The sequence below is a fragment of the Cryptomeria japonica genome, chromosome 11 (genome assembly GCF_030272615.1).
Source record: "Cryptomeria japonica chromosome 11, Sugi_1.0, whole genome shotgun sequence".
Taxonomy (NCBI): domain Eukaryota; kingdom Viridiplantae; phylum Streptophyta; class Pinopsida; order Cupressales; family Cupressaceae; genus Cryptomeria; species Cryptomeria japonica.
The window spans coordinates 47,980,653-47,998,843 of NC_081415.1; the positions used below are offsets into that span (position 1 = coordinate 47,980,653).

Here is an 18,191-nt window from a genome sequence, read left to right on the forward strand (position 1 = left end):
CTACTGAATCATTATGGGACATGTTCTCCTAAGTCGAGTGCTTGGAGAGACTAGCTTTATAGTTATGTCAAATATCAATAGATAATAGGCAAGTGTACAAATGCCCTAAGATGATGCAATATAGAATTAAATTTATTTTAGGCCCTTTAATTTAAGAGTTCCTAGCATACTCCTTCCTTAATGTGAATTATTTTCAAATAATTACTTGTGGGTGATAAAATGAATGAAAGAATTTAAATGTGAGGACAAAATAAATCGCATAAGCTTAGGTTTAGTTTACCCATAACACCTAATGAAAAGGTGTGGAAACTTTAGAATTAGAATTTGAATATTTATATGCTACAAGTCAATTTTATAGGTAAGGGGTCATCCCATGTCCAAAGGATTATCTAAGGCGGGGAAGTACTAATATTCAAAGTGGAAATAAAAACGTGTGAAAATAGATGTAGTAGTAGGTGCAATAAATAATTAGTATATAAAGATATGGGTGAACATCGATATAATAAATGAAAATGTATAAAAACATGTTAAAAAACAACTAAATAAGTCTTAGCTTCACATAAAATTGCATCATCTATAATTATATTAAAATATATCATATCAAAATAAATTTAAAACTAAATCAAATGTATTATAAAGTATCATAATCTATATATTTTTTTCACTAAAAAAATATAATTGGAAAGATTCCCATTTCCTTTATTGAGATTGACCATGGATTTAATAAAGACCTAAAAAAAAGTCAAGAAACACCTTGAGGGTTCATCACATGTCAATCATATAAAAAGATTAAACCAAAAAACAAATCGACGTGACAATAAATACTACGAAAATGTGTTTTTTTATTTATTTGTTCTTTTGCTTTAATTAGATGAAAGCAGTTGGTAAGAGGATGAAAATATTCACTTTAATGTCCCATCTGGAAAAATATTTTTTTATTCATTTTGACTATTTTTATATTTAATTAAATTTTTAAGTTCTGTCCAGTTATAGAATTGTAAAAAAATATATTATTATGTTTGATATTTCTATGATTAATTAGAGTTTTTTTTTTAAATTAACTTTGAAATTAAAGAATTGATTTGATAAATATAATTATAAAATATTTTGAAATAATTTTATGGTAAATTTAATTTAAGAAAATAATTTAACATTATATTCAAAGATTTTTTTGATAGTTTTTTAATGAAGTGTATTTGATCTAGTTTTCAATTTGCAATTATTATTTTTTTAGATGAGAATTTTGTATATATTTGTACTTCCAAATTCTCTAAATTGATTATTAGTCATCAGAAATGATGTATTGATTAATCATAAAAAATACTCCAATACTTTACCTTTTGTTCAATTTTTTTTATGATCAGATTATTATAATTTAAAGCTTCTACTTTTTCTCTAAACAATAATGACTAACTTAATTTCTAGCCTCAATATTTTTTAAATCATGGAATCAATTTCAAATTACACCTATTTAAAACATTTTCAATTTAAAAGAAAAACATTTTGAAATAACAAAAAGGAAAACAAACATGTTCATCTACAATCACTCTTACCATTTAAACATTAAATTTCAGTCACTATCCAATACTCAACAGCTTAATATTTTAACACTCATATAAGCAAATGAATAATAACTAACACCTCTTATGAACCCATGTATCATGCACAATACTGCAGGAATCTTGGGGTCAACGAAACGTGATCTTATGACAAGGTGGTAACTTCTAACAGCTCTTAAATGGAGACAAAGTTGCCAACAATGGCTACAATATCATAGAGGGAACTACGATAAGTAATATTTGCTTGGAAGTTGGCTTCTATGGCCCGTTAGCAAAAAAAGCACCACTATAAGAAGTTGTATGGTATTATAGAGCTGTAGGTTTAGCATAGTTTAGGACAATGGCTCATCCTGTATCAACAGATGACATAGAGTCATTCAGAGAGGAATTGGCTGAAGTAGGAAGGAGCATGCGACTGATAACTAGTAATCGTCTGAGCTTCAGAAGCAAGAGGCACAGTAGCATCTTCAGTCAGGCATCCTCTTCCCAATTCAATGATGGAGAAGATGGTGTAGATGATGAGGAGGCCCTACATTGGGCAGCCATAGAAAAACTTCCAACCTATGACAAAATCAGAGCTTCTATCCTCAAGGAATATGATGAGGATGGCATAGTCACAGACAGGCATATTGTGGATGTCAGGCATCTGCTTATTGAGAAATTGATCAAGGACATAGAGAGAGACAATGAAAGGTTGCTTAAGAAGCTCAGAGAAAGAATAGACAAGTAAGTAGCTTGATTGTTTTTCTCCATTGGGATAGCTTTAGTAAGAGCTTATCTTTCATCTATATTTGTAATTATTTGGAAAATAATATCATCATTTGTGCAACCCTATAGCTAATTTTACTTTTCACATAATTGCAAACTTACGTGAAAGACAAGCTGCTGTTAACTCATATAACAAAAGAAGACTATACCAGCCCAAAATTTTAGCATGGTACTATCCGACTTGGGTTGGACAAATCTTTCATGGCACAGAGACATATTTTAGCTTAGACGTATGAAAATAATTTATTTTATTCATGAGCACTTCATATTGGGTTACATGTGTAATTTGAAACAAAATTGGAAGTTTGTTAATTTTTTTCATCGCATGTACACATTACAATCTTATTTAAAGTTCTGTGGCACAGTGCCACGTTGACATAAGCTATATTCTAGATCTGACTGCTTAGCGTTAAAAAACAAGTTATCATGTTTTATCTGCATGTTAGCAGAGTGGGCATAGAGATGTCAACAGTAGAAGTCAGATACCAAAACTTGACCGTTGATGCACATTGCCTCATTGGAAATAGAGCTCTTCCAACACTTTGGAATGTTGTGAGAAACGGTTTGGAGGTATGAAACCACTCAGTTCAACTGTTTTTTCCATTTAAGGACTTTACACTGTTAATAGTTTGCTTAAGGAAGATTGACCGTGAGGCTCTCTAATCAATCAGCTTGGAACTTATTTCAAGCAAAGTAATGTTGAGTAGTGCAGTTTATAATTGTTCATGATGGCTGAGAATACTAATGCTGGATATATTTGTTTGAATTTAGGGTATCCTAAAGATGGTGCATCTTTCCCCATCGGAGAAAGCAAAATTTACCATTCTTAAAGATGTCAATGGCGTAATCAAGCCTTCACGGTAAGTCATATCTCTGTAAAATGTCCAAGATATGCTAGGCGCATAGAGGATGCATGTCTTCTTTAATAGGAAAATATTAAGCTAGTCAGTGAGGTATAGTGACAGATTGGATTCGGCAGAGAAAGATTGATTGTTACAGTTAAGATGTAAGAATAAATGAGTGTTATATGCAGTCAGATAGATGTAGGAAATCGTGCCAGAAAGAGAGAATGGAGACTCCTGCAAGAGAAGCTAGAGAAAACAGAGATGAAAAAGGTAAGTCCTGGGATGTGCAGAGGAGAGTGAAGGAAATTTGTTGGTCGTTAGCTGTAGAAAACTTGTAGTATAGAAAATTAATGGGGGAAGCTCATAGAAAGAGAACGTAGGTGGCAAAAAATTTGAGACAAGTATCTTATCTTTATCGTTAGTAAGTTTGATAGATAAAAATAATAGAACATGCCATAGATATTATACCCCAAAAATGTAGGCTATCCAATAGAACCCACAGTGGAAGCACCAGCCCCTGCAACAATAGTAACCAGGCATGTTTAACACAAACGAATTGATGAATAGGAAGTTGTTTTATTTCACCTAGAACAAGAAGCTCCAAAGAAGGAAAGTATAAGACTTTGCAGATTGTATCCACAACCCCATTCTACATAAGTGACAATCATGATGTGTAATATTTTACTCAACCGATTGATATAGTAGATGAGCAAATCTAGCACAGAGCAAATTTGATTCATTTGCAGGACAAAACCAGGGCATGAATAGCAAACTGCATGATTTTTCTTTCAATGTATGCTTACAAAATTGGGGAAGTGGTAGAAGAAATACAGCTGTGACCCATTGGATACATAGAGAGAAAAACCACCTCATGTACCTTGATCGAAGGAACAACAGGCAACTAATACATAATTCTACTGATATTCTGATATATTAATAAGAACAAAGAACTACTGCAGCTAAAATGTCGAACCAACAAGAAAGGGATGAACCCATGAAATAGTGTTTTTGTTGAAGGCCTATTAACTAGGTTGTAGAGCTTGCAAATATTAAATTCAAAGAAGGAGCTTTTCGGTTGACCAGGAAAAAAAGTGTTAAGACAGCCAAAACAAGATGGAAAGGATGTAATATTTCAATATGAAAGTATCTGATTCGATGTCATTGGTTTACAAAGAAATGTACAACTTCTAATGAAAGTTAATAATGACTGATGATATTTTGGATCATGATGGTAGTGCACCTTATTATTGTGAATTTATAGTGTTGAATAGAGAAATCAACATAGACACTTACAGTAACATAGCTCAGAGAGACCAAACTATTAATATCCGACACAAACTAAGGGATAAAATAAATTATTGTGTTTTATGAAGATGCAAATGCTCCACTAAGAGCTTCTCAATGGAAGCCCACAAAATAGGTAATTTTTAAGTTTCGATACCCTTATAATTGAAGATTGGAATGCTTTGAGTTCACTGTGTTTTGAAGGTAATCAATCATTTTTCTTGATGAACCTACAAACTGAAAAGAGTAAGCAAGAATAACAAGAAAATATATGACAAACAAGTAGTCCATGTTATAGGGATCAACAGGATGAAACCAAACAAATCACAAAAGGGTAATAGTAGAAAATACAAAGACAAAAAGTTGGATAGTTTAAATGTTGAGATAACTAGAAACGCATCCCACATATACATTCTTCCTCAGCTCTCTGAGCCACAGAAATGGCCAAAAATGTCTGGCGGTTTCAAGCAGCAGAAACATCATTTCTGCAACATTTATGGATTATTTCGTACAAACAAATGACCTGGAATGAAACGGGGGATAAGTTATTGATTGTTTTTCTGACAAAAGGGATGAAAAGTAAGAACATAAAATATTAAAGTAAATAGCAAGCAATTTCCAATCTTGATCTTGCTTCCAAATTATGTCTATTGTGAACCACAACATATGCAAAAGAGTGTCCAAGATGTTGTCTGTTCTAATTCTTCTGCTTTCCTCTTTTTACATCTTTAGGTTGACTCTTAAACTTCAGATGAATATTTCTTTTCCATGTAACCTATTTTACTTTTTATTAATACCTTTTTCATGTTACTTATTCATCTCTTGCAAAGATAGTTTATATACACAACTATTGTTGCTTGCATAAGATAGTGCTAGTCAGTTTGTAACTTTTGACTTGTTTCAAATCTGATGCAGGTTCACTCTTCTGCTAGGTCCACCAGGGTGTGGAAAGACAACCTTGCTCCAGGCTCTCTCAGGGAAATTGGACCCAAAATTGAAGGTTATCATTATTATGAAATTCCTATGCTTTAGGTTTTGGTTAGATACTAACCCAAATATACTATAGTATGTTTATTGGCTACATTCGTGGAGTTGCTGACTCATATTAAATTCAAAGATTCTCACATATCTCGTAATGCATATTGTGACAGATGAAAGGCCATATCTCGTACAACGGATTCCAATTCAATGAATTTGTCCCTCGAAAGACATCTGCTTACATCAGCCAATATGACTTGCATATTCCAGAAATGACAGTAAGAGAGACATTTGATTTCTCAGCTCGTTGCCAAGGAGTGGGTAGCAGGCATGGTATAAATTGTCTTCATTTGGATGGATTTAATTTTTCTAGTTATTTAAATGTCAATGGTTGTGCCTAGCACAAACATCACTAAGCTAAGATGATCATTAGGACTGAGGGTTTTGTTAGTTTTTGACATTTTGTTCTATATGTAGAACTTCTATTGGAACTTGGAAAAACTTCCGGAGGCAGATATAGACACATATATGAAAGTAAGCGGCCACTAACAGTACTTTTATTTTCAATGTTTTAAGGGGCTATAAATAAGATTGCAAAATTTAATTTTTACTAATTCAATTATCGAAATGGTCCTTTTCTGTTTTCAGGCAGTTTCAATTGAGGGGCTGAAAGGAAATCTTCAAACAGATTATATTTTGAAAGTGAGGATTTTTTATCTTTTATTAATGTCTCATGTTGGGAAGATACTATTTAATGTTATTTTCCATGGATCAGCTAGGATTCTGAAGACCTCCCATGTGTATGCTGGGGTGCTCTACCACTAAGCTACCAGTCCTCTTTGTGACCAGGGCTTTTTGGTAGGCACCTTATTACAGTTCACATGCAGTCCATTTCTCCAACATTTAATAGTGCAAACCTGAGAAGAAGAAAAACAAAAAACATTTTATTTAGTCTGATAAGGATATTTAATATGATATGATAATGACATGTTCCTTTAAGCCATAAGAGTATTCTTTGAAATGGCATCTATTCTAGTCCAGTTCTGATGTTTTACAATCTGCATTTCTTATTTTAGATCCTTGGTCTGGATATTTGTTCAGACATCAAGATTGGTAATGCCATGCTCCGAGGAATTTCAGGAGGGCAGAGAAAAAGGGTAACAACTGGTAATGGGTGTGATTTTGCCTCTCAATTAGTCTATTGGAACTCATTTCATAGTTTGTTAATGTCTCAAATTCATTGTCATCCATAACATGTCTAGGGGAAATGATTGTATCTCCAATGAAAACTCTCTTCATGGATGATATATCAAGTGGCTTGGATAGTTCCACTACATATCAGATTGTCAAGTGCCTTCAACAGTTTGCCCACATTATGAAGGCAACTATATTGATATCACTACTCCAACCAGCACCTGAGATTTGATCTCTTTGATGACATCATCTTAATGTCAGAAGGGCAGATAGTGTGCCATGGGCCCCGTGATCATGCACTAGAGTTCTTTGAGAACTCTGGCTTCAAGTGCCCTGAACGCAAGGACACCGCAGATTTCCTCCAGGAGGTAAATATGTATCCATCTGCTCACTGTTTTCATGATTTTGACATCATAGCAGTTATCAATATATTTGTATGATTCTGCAGGTTACCTCTCAAAAGGATCAAGAACAGTATTGGCACAACAGGGAAAAGCCATATGTATACTTTACAATAGAGCAGTTTTCTCAGAGATTCAAACAATTCCATGTTGGACAAGGGCTGTCAAAAGAACTACTAAAACCTTATGATAAGTCCCAAAGCCACAAAGGATGCTGTCTTTTAGCAAATACTCACATAGGAAATGTGAGTTGTTCAAGATATGTTTTGACCGAGAATGGCTACTTATGAAGCGAAACTCATTTGTTTATATATTCAAGACAGCACAAGTAGGTTATCTTCTCTTGATCTTCTAGCTTATACCCAAGGTAGCCACTTTAGAATAGAGTGTTCTATACCTTAAAAAGATAATGAGTTTGAAGATGTATCTATCGTATATCATAAGAACCATTCACAATATTTCAAATTTTCAAATAGAGTCAAGTCAAAACCTCAGAACCCATATTTCATTCTGCTGAACTGCCATAAGATTTCAATTATTTATTTTATATTTATAACGATTTAAGAGAGTAGATTTTATATTTTTTCACACCTACTTTTAGTTTTTTTTTAAATAAAGAACATTCTATAGTTTGAGAAATCTTACTGTTTAAACATGCTATTATATGGTAAGTTAAAAATTGTGGAAAAACACATTGAATGTGATGAAATCCATCGTATTTGGTAAGTTTGCATAGATGCTGGATGAACAGCAAATCCATTTCTGAATCAATCTTCCATTGCAGCTTCTTGTAGTTGCATTTATCACAATGACAGTCTTCCTTCGGACACACATGAAAGTTGACTTGGAGCATGGAAATTATTATCTGGGAGCTCTTTTTTTCTCACTCCTCCTTTTGATGTTTAATGGTTATGCGGAGCTATCCATGACAATGTTTCGGCTTCCAATATTTTTCAAACAAAGGGATCTTTTCTTCTATCCAGCATGGGCTTACACTCTTCCAGGATTTCTTTTGAAGATTCCACTCTCATTATTGGAGCCGTTTATATGGGCATCAACTACTTACTATGTGATTGGTTACTCCCTTGAAGCTGGCAGGTCTGTATGAAATGTATTTCCTTATCCTATCTTGCTCTGTATCATGCATAGTTATCATGAAAATTAAAATATAACTAACATCTATGTTAGCCCTCTATGTTCATCTCTCTCTGGACAGATGCACACATGAATACGCCTTGAATGCTTGTAGAATGACAAGGGAATCTTGTTTTCAAATCATCGTAGCTTGAAAAAGCAACTACCTAAGATTGAAAGACTCTATTACAAATCATTAAACAGACTGACAAAAACCCTATAGAACAATAATTGGGTTAAATTTAATCAAGAAAAAATAGATAACATTTCTTACGTTAGTATACACAGTTTCAAGTTTGGGAACTGTTGTGAATATAGAGTGAGCCTGCTCTCTCTCTTACTTTATAACAGAAAAATGTGAGGTTCATTTAGATGTATGTATTTTGAATTCAAGATTTTAAGTACATCAATTTTCATTGTTTGTACCACTCCTGTTGCTTGGGAATTCAGAAGGTTCTCCCTCAATGTTTCCATTTTTTATTCTATTATAAACAAAATAATCAGCTAGATTACAGTCCTCTTGACACACCTATCATCGAGATAAGGAATTTTTCAACAACTGGCTCTAATGTTAAAAAAAAATAACATATGTGATCAGGTCATATCTTATCTTGAGAAGCATTTGGCATTAATATTCTTATTGATAATACATAAGGGGTATACTTTTTTCTTTTGAGTATACTGAATTAGAGCTCCCTCTTCCCCTCTTCCTCTCTAACTCTTCCACTTATTCTCCACCACCCTCTCCTTCTTGCTCGAAGCTCCCTCCCTCTCACTGCCCCCTCCTTCCCTCTCTCTTCCTCTCCCTCTCCCTCTCCTCACTCCCCTTCTCCCTTTCTCCCTCTATCTTCCCAAACCCTTCCCTCTTCCTTTCCTCCCTCTCCTCACTCCCCTACTCTCACCCTCTCTCTCTTGCTACCCTCTGTGCCTTGCACCCCCCACTTCCTTGGTGTGAGTGTGCACGTGCATGCTATTTCTGAGCTTTCAATCTCCTTTACAATCTGTTTATGCAACTCTATCAGATAATCATGCAAATATACCATGTGCCAAGGTTCAACTTCTTTGCTGCCAACAAATGAGGTGATAGCTAGTTCTATCTGCTGTTGTCTAATGAGGAGTCCAAGTTGGAACACTTTATCGAGGCAGAAAAGTATCTCTATAAAGAACTCACAAAAAGAAACAAAGAAAATTGCAGGAAAAATATGAGTGCACTACATCTTTTTTCACTTTGTTTTTAAATCTAGACATCAACCTCCTGTAAGTTATAATTGGAGAGACATATAGGATAGCTCTTGGGACTGGTGGCAATAGCTTTACGCTATTACAAACATGCTACAAAATTTCTGCATAAACAAACGAGAAATTTTATATATAATGAGAGAATGAATGGCTGGATGTCTAAAAAGAACATAAGTATGTTATAGGTTGCTTGAAGAGCAACACGGTTGTGTGAGTGTTAGAATTACTTCTGCTTAATTATATCAGTAAGTGAAAATTCATTCAATATGTACCAATGTTAGCTAGCTATCATATAATTCTCTGATGGCGATTCTCTTAAAAACTTCTATGCTTTAATATTTCAAATATTCATCATATAGTATCTTTCACTTTTTATTTTTAAATAATATTTTATCAGAGATAAATTATATCACTCTATGAAATTCATATGCAATTGTGTATGATGTGAAGAGGATAATGGATTTATTGTGTTTATTTCATGTTTTTTCTGTTTTTTTCACTTTTCCTTCTTTTGCCATGGAAAAGAAAGAGAATTATACCACAGCTAACAAGAACTTTACTTGTAAATGTAAATCCACACAGAACTTTCTAAAGCACATGATTTGTTGATTTATTGTAGCTGTTGGTCCCTTCTTACCTTAGGTTTTTTCGTCAATTTCTTGTATTCTTTGCTCTGCATCAAATGGCAAGCTCGTTGTTCCGTGCAATTGCTGGATTTTGTCGAACCGTAGCCATTGCTAACACTGGAGGTGCATTTGCCATATTAATTGTCTTGGCCCTTGGTGGATTCCTAATTCCCAGACGTAAGTCCACTGCTTATTCTGTGCAAATTATTTGGTTGTTCATGAAAAGGAAATTATTCAAAGCTCACAAAGACCAAATCAGTTCAGTTACAACGATTGACAATTATTTTTAAATTCTATGCAATCATATACATCAATCTGAAGATGTTTGTCTTGCAGCTCCTATTCCAAAATGGTGCCAATGGGCATACTGGATTTCCCCTTTCTCCTATGCAGAGACTGCAATTACGGTCAATGAATTTGTTGCTCCACGCTGGGAAAAGGTACATCACAAACAAGAAATGTTGGCATTTAATATATCAATTTTCTTGCTGTTTTCATTTGCTTTTATTCTCAACCCTTTCCCTTCTCTAAGATGAGATTAATTGTTTGCAATGATTATCCCAACTCTTTACCTAATTGATATTTAGTACCTTTTTTGGCAAACCAGATAGTCGAACACCTTTTCTTTTGAAGGAATCATGATTTTATAATAGAAGTTGTTGAATATCTTATTTCCAGGTTTATCAAATAATTCAACATATGCGTGTCATTTCTTTACATGACCAGTGACCTTTGGTATTCCCTCCATGCACACGCTCCGAATAGCATGCAAAATGCATAACTCCACATATTTGGGAATATGTTTTATTGCATATGTAGAATTCTAGAAGTTCCACATGGTAGTTGGAGAGAAAAAAAATTTAAAATACTGATAAGCTAGCTGATCACCTTGTCAAGGCGTAACTCCTTCACTGTTGATCAAATTCAAAAACCACTTAATGTGCTCTTTTACAACCAAAAATGTTCTGATGGACTGCAGAATCACAAAATACAGGAAAATAGACAATTATTTTCAAATTATAGAAGAATTGATTCTTTTTCTATTAAGAGTGTCCATTTCTAACTAAAGTACATTATCATCCAAATGTACAAAGCAGCTGTTCCATGGTGAGACATTTCTTTACAGGGTTTGCTATCATCGTACACATTGTTCCTCTTCCTTTTCTGTATTATTTGCACCAGTTTCATTTGTGTTATAACCCATTATATTTAGCAATTTAGTTTATTGTCCATGGGAATACCATTTCGATTTTGTTCATTGTTATCATATTACTTTTTCCATATTTGTATAAGCTATCGAACCAGATGTGAAGGATGGTCTCTAGGCATAGGACCATTCGGACTGTCTTTCTTGTTTGAAAGTACCAAGCAAAAATCTTTCTTGAGAATATTTTGGCAAAGAAATGTTTTTACAAAATGAGGTTGAGGTTAAGGAAATGTTTTTTAAAAATGTCACAAAAAATGGAAAAACTTAGAAACCCTAAATTATTTTATTAATTTTTTAAAAATTATTTTATCCCAAAATTTGTTGATGGGCCCTCAATCCAGTGGTGATGTTGAATAGTTCTTAATGAGCCCACCAAGGATCAAGTCTTTGAAAGGAGCCGACTAGTGATTGGTTTCTTTGGCCAATGATTCTGATTTTTACAACAGCAATATAATATATCAAGAATAACTTTTTATTTCCACTTAGAGAGCAAATTTGCATACCAAGTGTCCTCCTGCCTGGTTGAGCCTCCTTATTTGACTGAAATTCAATATATGCTGAAATAGAAGCTTCCTAAATGTGTTGACAACCCCAATTGACTTTATTGACCTTAGAATGAATTACTAAAAATAATTGATGAAGAAATATGCAGACCTAGATGGAATTCTAACTCCTTGCCAGGTGTCACCCTCCATGAATGAAGAATTTCCTTATATTATTGAATATGCTCATCACATATGACCTTATTTCTCCAAAATAACTTCCTATCTGCTGATCCTAATTGTCAACAATGAATTTTAGTGCAAATGGCTGAGTTAAAACCCTTGTAATTATTTTCTACAAACTCCAGGCAAGAATTTGATGTATGGCTCAGCTGGGAATGGTATGATCTATTGGAATAATGTCTGAATTGCTAATAAGATCATCCAAATATGCTAAGACCTAATGTAAAAGCCCTGTAATTGTTGTCTAACCCTACAAACTTCTGATTGCCCCCAATGGCCTAAAATGAAGTTCTTTGTGTGTCCAAATGCTGAATTAGTGAAAGGGGCTACGTCCTATCACCAATAGATGGAGGTTTTTCATCTCCAATCTGCTCTCAAATCTCTGTCAACCACATTGCAAACCTGCTGATGAAAAGTAATCTCCAAAAAATGAATAGCAATAATGCCAAAAACCTTCCTGTGAAGTCTCTTTTCTTCCCAAATTCCCACGCCCAAGTTAGGGCTCCAAAATTCCATGATTCTAAGTAGAATATTCCTCCAATTGGGCACTCAACGTGAGGTTTACATTATCATGATGTTGAGACATGGACCAGTTAGGGACTCGAACCTAGGACCTTCCATACATTGCTGGAGTGTTGGACCAATCCATCGTCGGTTCGGGTGTCGCTTATTTCCAACACCAACACCCCCCCTTAAGCCACACCTCTCATGTGTTGGGGGCTCCTAGCCTGGACCTAGCTTTGATACCATGTTGAGACATGGGCCAGCTATGACTCAAACCTAGGACCTTCCATACGCTGTTGGAGTGCTCTACCATTGAGCTATTGGCCCCTCTTGGACCAGTCCATTGTCAGTCCAGGTATGGTTTATTTCCAACACCAACACATGAGTTGGGGCCATTGTTAAATTAAAGTTTACTATTTTATTCCTTAATTATGTCTAGAAAGGGGTGCCCAAGGGGGTAATCTTATAATTCATTATTAACTTTTCATTAGTCCCCCTTTTAATAAAGTTACTTTATAAAATTTTCTAATTATAGAAAAAGTAACTTTATAATGAATTATTATAAAGTTTTAATATTATAAGCTTACCAAGGCCAAATAAATGACCAAGTAAAGTCCCCCTTGGTTAGCCAATCATCTCCTAGCCTCTGATTTTGCCTATGGAGATAGTTAAAGTGACATTTTATAATATTATTTTACCCTCCTTTTTTTTGTTATTAAATTAATTAATAATAATTCATCCTTTTAAATAATATTTATTTTGGACAACTTAATAAGAATTAATTTAATTAATTATCACTTTTAAAATTTGGGGGCATTACAGTCTTGTTGAGTACAAGACCCTGACATCATAAGGGATGAGGCAAGAATTGTTCCCCAAGCAAATCTGGCTGAATGGATTACTACCAATCCTTGGCTCTCAACTAAAGAGGTTTCAGTGTAAAGGCTCATGCTCCCATATTGGGTAGCTAAAGGTTCTTTGTGGATGGTATAAAATCCTCCATAAATTTAAAAAAAAAATACAATTTAATCATAGGTTGCAATTTTTCCAATCAAAATCTTATTTAAGTGATTTTTTTCATGTCACCAACATTTATTTCAAGAAAAACTCAGCATAGAGGACAAAAAATGATAAATGACAGCTTGTTTAAAGATGATTATTTCAAACAATTCATATAGAATTAAGAAATAATAAATAAGAGATTCTTTCCAACCATTAATGAATTGTTTGAGAAGAGGGAGATTGTGGAACAATTATATTGTCATAACCATGCACAAATTTCTTACTAAATTTGAACCTATGGTATTTAATCTATGAATCATGAATTTAATAAAGAATTTTGGGTCTACATTAATAAGTTGATAGACTATTGTTGGTGGGAGCACTATTGCCAAAGTTTTTTCAATGCCATTAAACCAAGTGGAGATTAAAAGTCTTCATATTTCCACCAGTTGTATTTGTAATGAACCTGGTATATGTGTGGAAATAGCACAAGGTAACCACAACCCCAACAGTCCACTTGGTATGGGTCATACTAGCACCTCATCCATAAGGCTCGAAACTAATCTCTTCCTAGTGATCATAGGTCCCAAACTTAGGCTCGAAGAGTACTCAACAAGCCAAAAGTTTCAATCTTGGAGAGTATTAGGCAATACCAGCTACAAAATTCATCAAATGAGTTTGGATAGGGGTCCTCGAGAAGTGCCCTTAGCAGAATCAAAGGACAACACCCCTCACAAGGTCCAAGGGCAATGTCCCTAGTGCATTTCCTATGGCAATACAAGGTGGGATCGACGAGTGAGACCCTCACCAACAAGCCCAAATGAAGACCTTCAAAACCACACATACTCTCAGGGCACACACCATTTTCATTATTTTAATATTTTTATAAGGCAAAAAACAATGCTTATAAAACCAAAAACCTAGAGTTTATGGAGTGTTTAACCCACGATTTTGACTTGTTGAACTCATTGAGTTTTTGGTGAGTCTCAATGAGTACTTGCTAAAAACTCAACAAGTTTTTCAAGATACTCAGCAAAAAACTGAACGAGTTTTTCCACATACTTAACAAATAAACACAAGTAAACTTTGTGAGTACTCATGGAACGATAAAAACTTGCATGTTCTTGGTAACTTGTTGGATTTGCAAAGTATGATTGTGATGAATCCATTGTTGGACAGGATAGTGCCCTTACATGGTAGGGTCTACTGATTAGTTGATTTTCAGTTCCAATGCTAAATAATACCCATGGTATAAAAACCTCAACTAATTTGTATTTCTTTATGCATGCCATGAATGCATTTGAGTAGCACACTGACGTGTTTTTTATGGCAGCCATGAAATACACAGAATAAAGTTAACAATGGTCACCTTACTCTCTCTTGATTAAAGTGCGATTGTATGCCAAGATTGTGGAAATTTCAGACAATCAACTCCAAGGTTAATTTATGCTACGGACGTGACTCAATTGGTCTGATGTGATATGTTGATAATCGAAGGGACCTTACGTTTGGATCGTTTTTTCACTTCTTAGTTGTGGCATGGAACTTCATCATCGGATATGGCAATTTTGCAATGCTTCTGCTTTGAACAGATTGAAATTAAAAGGGAAAGGGTTAGAGGATCTAAATCTACTACTAAGGGTAGTGAAATCAATGGATAGTGCTCTGGTGGACAAATTCCAAATAACCCAAGCTTTGCTTCGCCAAGATTAACTACAACTCCACAAGAACCAGTGCAATCTTCTAAGGATGTTGAAGGATTTTCACATTGAGAAAGTGTATTTGAATCCCCAACACGACACAATCCAAATGACCATTCACAATCGAACTTAGCATAAATTTGGGGGGTCAGGCTAACTTTGCATTGCATCTTATAATCAACAAGATGCAAAAGGTATGAACCATGGAAATTCATCAAACACCATTACATTCTTCATTGAAATCTAAGCACTTTATCTAACAACTGAGAAAATAAAATTCTAATCTAAGTGAGGAAGGTGAAACCATGCAAGTTTTGAAAAATAACTTAAGTGGACACCATCAGAGAACAATGTTTCATTGTTATTATCTCAAAAACTTATTGCAGCAATTTCATACAAGTCTCCCTCCCCTTACAAATGAGGGGGTGACCCCTTTATATAGGCCTCAAGTCATGCTTACATGTGAAACCCTAATTAGGGTTTTCCCCAAAATATTTCCCACTTATGATGCAACAAGGTGGGAATCAACAATTAATACCCATTAAGCCCATATACAATTAATTCAAACATGCCCAAAACGACATCCATTCGTACATTAAAAGCACCACTTTCATCAAATTCACCCAACATACAATGAATATTCCTCCATGAACAAATCACTCCATCATGCCATAAATGCACCATCATCTCCACATGCGACGGTTGCATGCAAAAGGAATCTACCATAATGCCTTAAATGTGACGGCTGCATGCAAAAAGAATCTACCACAATGCCATAAATGCGGCATCCTGGCTACCACTTGGTGAGAAACCCTCAGAGAGAGAAAACTTCAAGAGAGAGAAACTTTTGATTCATGAAGAATTTTCTTAAAACTTTGACTTTTCCTTGATCCAAGGAAGCTTTTCCATTGATTTTTCACAACTCCTATTTTTTAGGATTTTTTTCAAATTTGAGTTCTGAAGTCCAGTAGAGAGAAAATCCTCTCATGATTCCAAATCTATCATCATTTTGAAATTTGGATGATTTTTGATGCCCAAAAATGGATTTTTCAAAATCATTCCCCGGGGGAATTTTCTTGTTCAGTTCATCCTTGATTCCTTCCTTGCCTTGATTTTTTTTTTACCTTCAATTCATCTTGGTGTGGATTTTATGTTGTGGAGGAATTCTCCTTTGGAAAGAAATGTCTTCCTTACCCCTATCTAGCACTTCATCTCCAACTTGGGTGCTAAAAACACATGGTGAAGGAATTTTGCTTGAGGAGGAAAAATCTTCCATACCCTTCATTTGGTGCCCATTCTTGACCTTGATTCTACTTTACCCCTAAAGAAGGAAATTATTCATGCCTTAGCCAATTTTTCATGATTTCCAAGAACTATGTCCTGAAGGAAGGAATTTCTAACACTTAGTCAATTTTTCCACTTTCGTGGAATTTTGTCCTAAAGGAAGGAATTTCCAACACTTAGTCAATTTTTTTACTTTTTCCAAGAATTATATCCTAAAGGAAGGAAATTCCAACACAGTCAATTTTTAACTTTTTCCAAGAATTTCTTCTTGTTGGGTGCAATTCTTCCCTGAGGAAGGAATTTTTTGAATTTTGAACCTTTCTTCCTGAACCTTGATTTTTACATCTTGCTTCCAAGCTTGGGCACATTTTGGAACAGGAGAAGAAATTCTGGAAATTTGTTCCTTGAGGAAAGAATTTTTTGTGCTCTTTGAATTCATCATGTTCTCAGGGAGCTTTTCGACCAATTTTTCACATCTCCTATCTTTTAGGAACTTTCCTAAAATTTAGGACTTGAGTCCAAGAGAGAGAGAATTCTCTCGGGAGTCTAAATTTGTAAAAAAATTCAAATTCTGACGATACTTGGTGTCTAAAAATGGAATTTTAAAATTTTATACCAAGGGGAATTCTTGTTTTTTCATTCCATTCCTAGCCCTTAATTTCCCCTTTGCCTTGGAAAATTTTCTTCATTCTTGAGTTGGGCGTGGATTTCACTTGGTGATGGAATTCTTCATTTCATTCATTTTCCATGTCCATTTGATTTTGGAATCCTTCTTCTAGCATGGGCAGAATTTTGACTCAGAGGAGGAATTTACCAAATTTGAAGTTTTCCAAGACACCTCCCTTAGCGCCCTAACTCATCCTTGGGCCAAATTTTACACTAGGCAAGGAATTTGACTCTTTCACATTTTTCATGATGTGGGCATTTAGCGCCCTACTCCATCCTTGGGCGGAATTTGCATGTGTCAAGGAATTCACAAATCTTTTGACTTTCCACGAGCATGTGATTTTAGTGCCAAACTTCCTTCTAGGGCGCTATTTGCATGTGATCAAGGAGTTCATCATTTTTCATGCTTTCCACATTGACTTCATTTTAGCCCCCTTTCACTCACCTGGGCGCATTTTCCATCTGGAGGAGGAATTTCATGATTTTTACCCTTTCCACGATGTCTTGCTTTTGGCGCCCTACTTGGGATTCGGGCATGGATTTCACTCTGCCAAGGAATTTCATGAATTTTTCACCTCGAACTTAACCAATTTTAAAAACTTCCAGACTTAGGATGTCATTCTAGGGATAAAGGTGGACTTCCAGACTTGGATGATTTTCAAGTCTTCCATTCCTGGATTCATTCCCACACACAACCAAATTTTGATCACTCTACCTGCTCTTTGACTTTTCCGAATTTAGAAATGATCATGCATATTTGGTCTTCAGTGTGAGCCTGTAAGGACCTGCCACAAAAAGACATGCCAAAAATAGAAACTTTTTCAAAATGTCAGAGTTAGAGCCAAAACATGACTCGGGGTTCCTTACTATAAATAGAAACTTACTAAAAATAGAAATTACTAAAAATAGGAAGTTTGATTTTTGGCAAAATGAAGGCATTCCGGGAGGCAAAAATGAAGATATTCCAAGAGGCAATGAAATCCCTAAAAAATAGGAACTTTCTGCTCAGAATTCGATCAAATTTCACGTGTTGGATCCTTAGAGGGTCTTGACTCCAATGCAACATTTAGTTTTT

General features: G+C 34.8%; 1 pseudogene; it reads left to right on the top strand.

The window, feature by feature from the left end:
• Positions 1-1,899: 1,899 nt before the first annotated feature.
• Positions 1,900-18,191, top strand: part of LOC131076810 (pleiotropic drug resistance protein 3-like) — a 28,410-nt pseudogene continuing 12,118 nt past the window's right edge.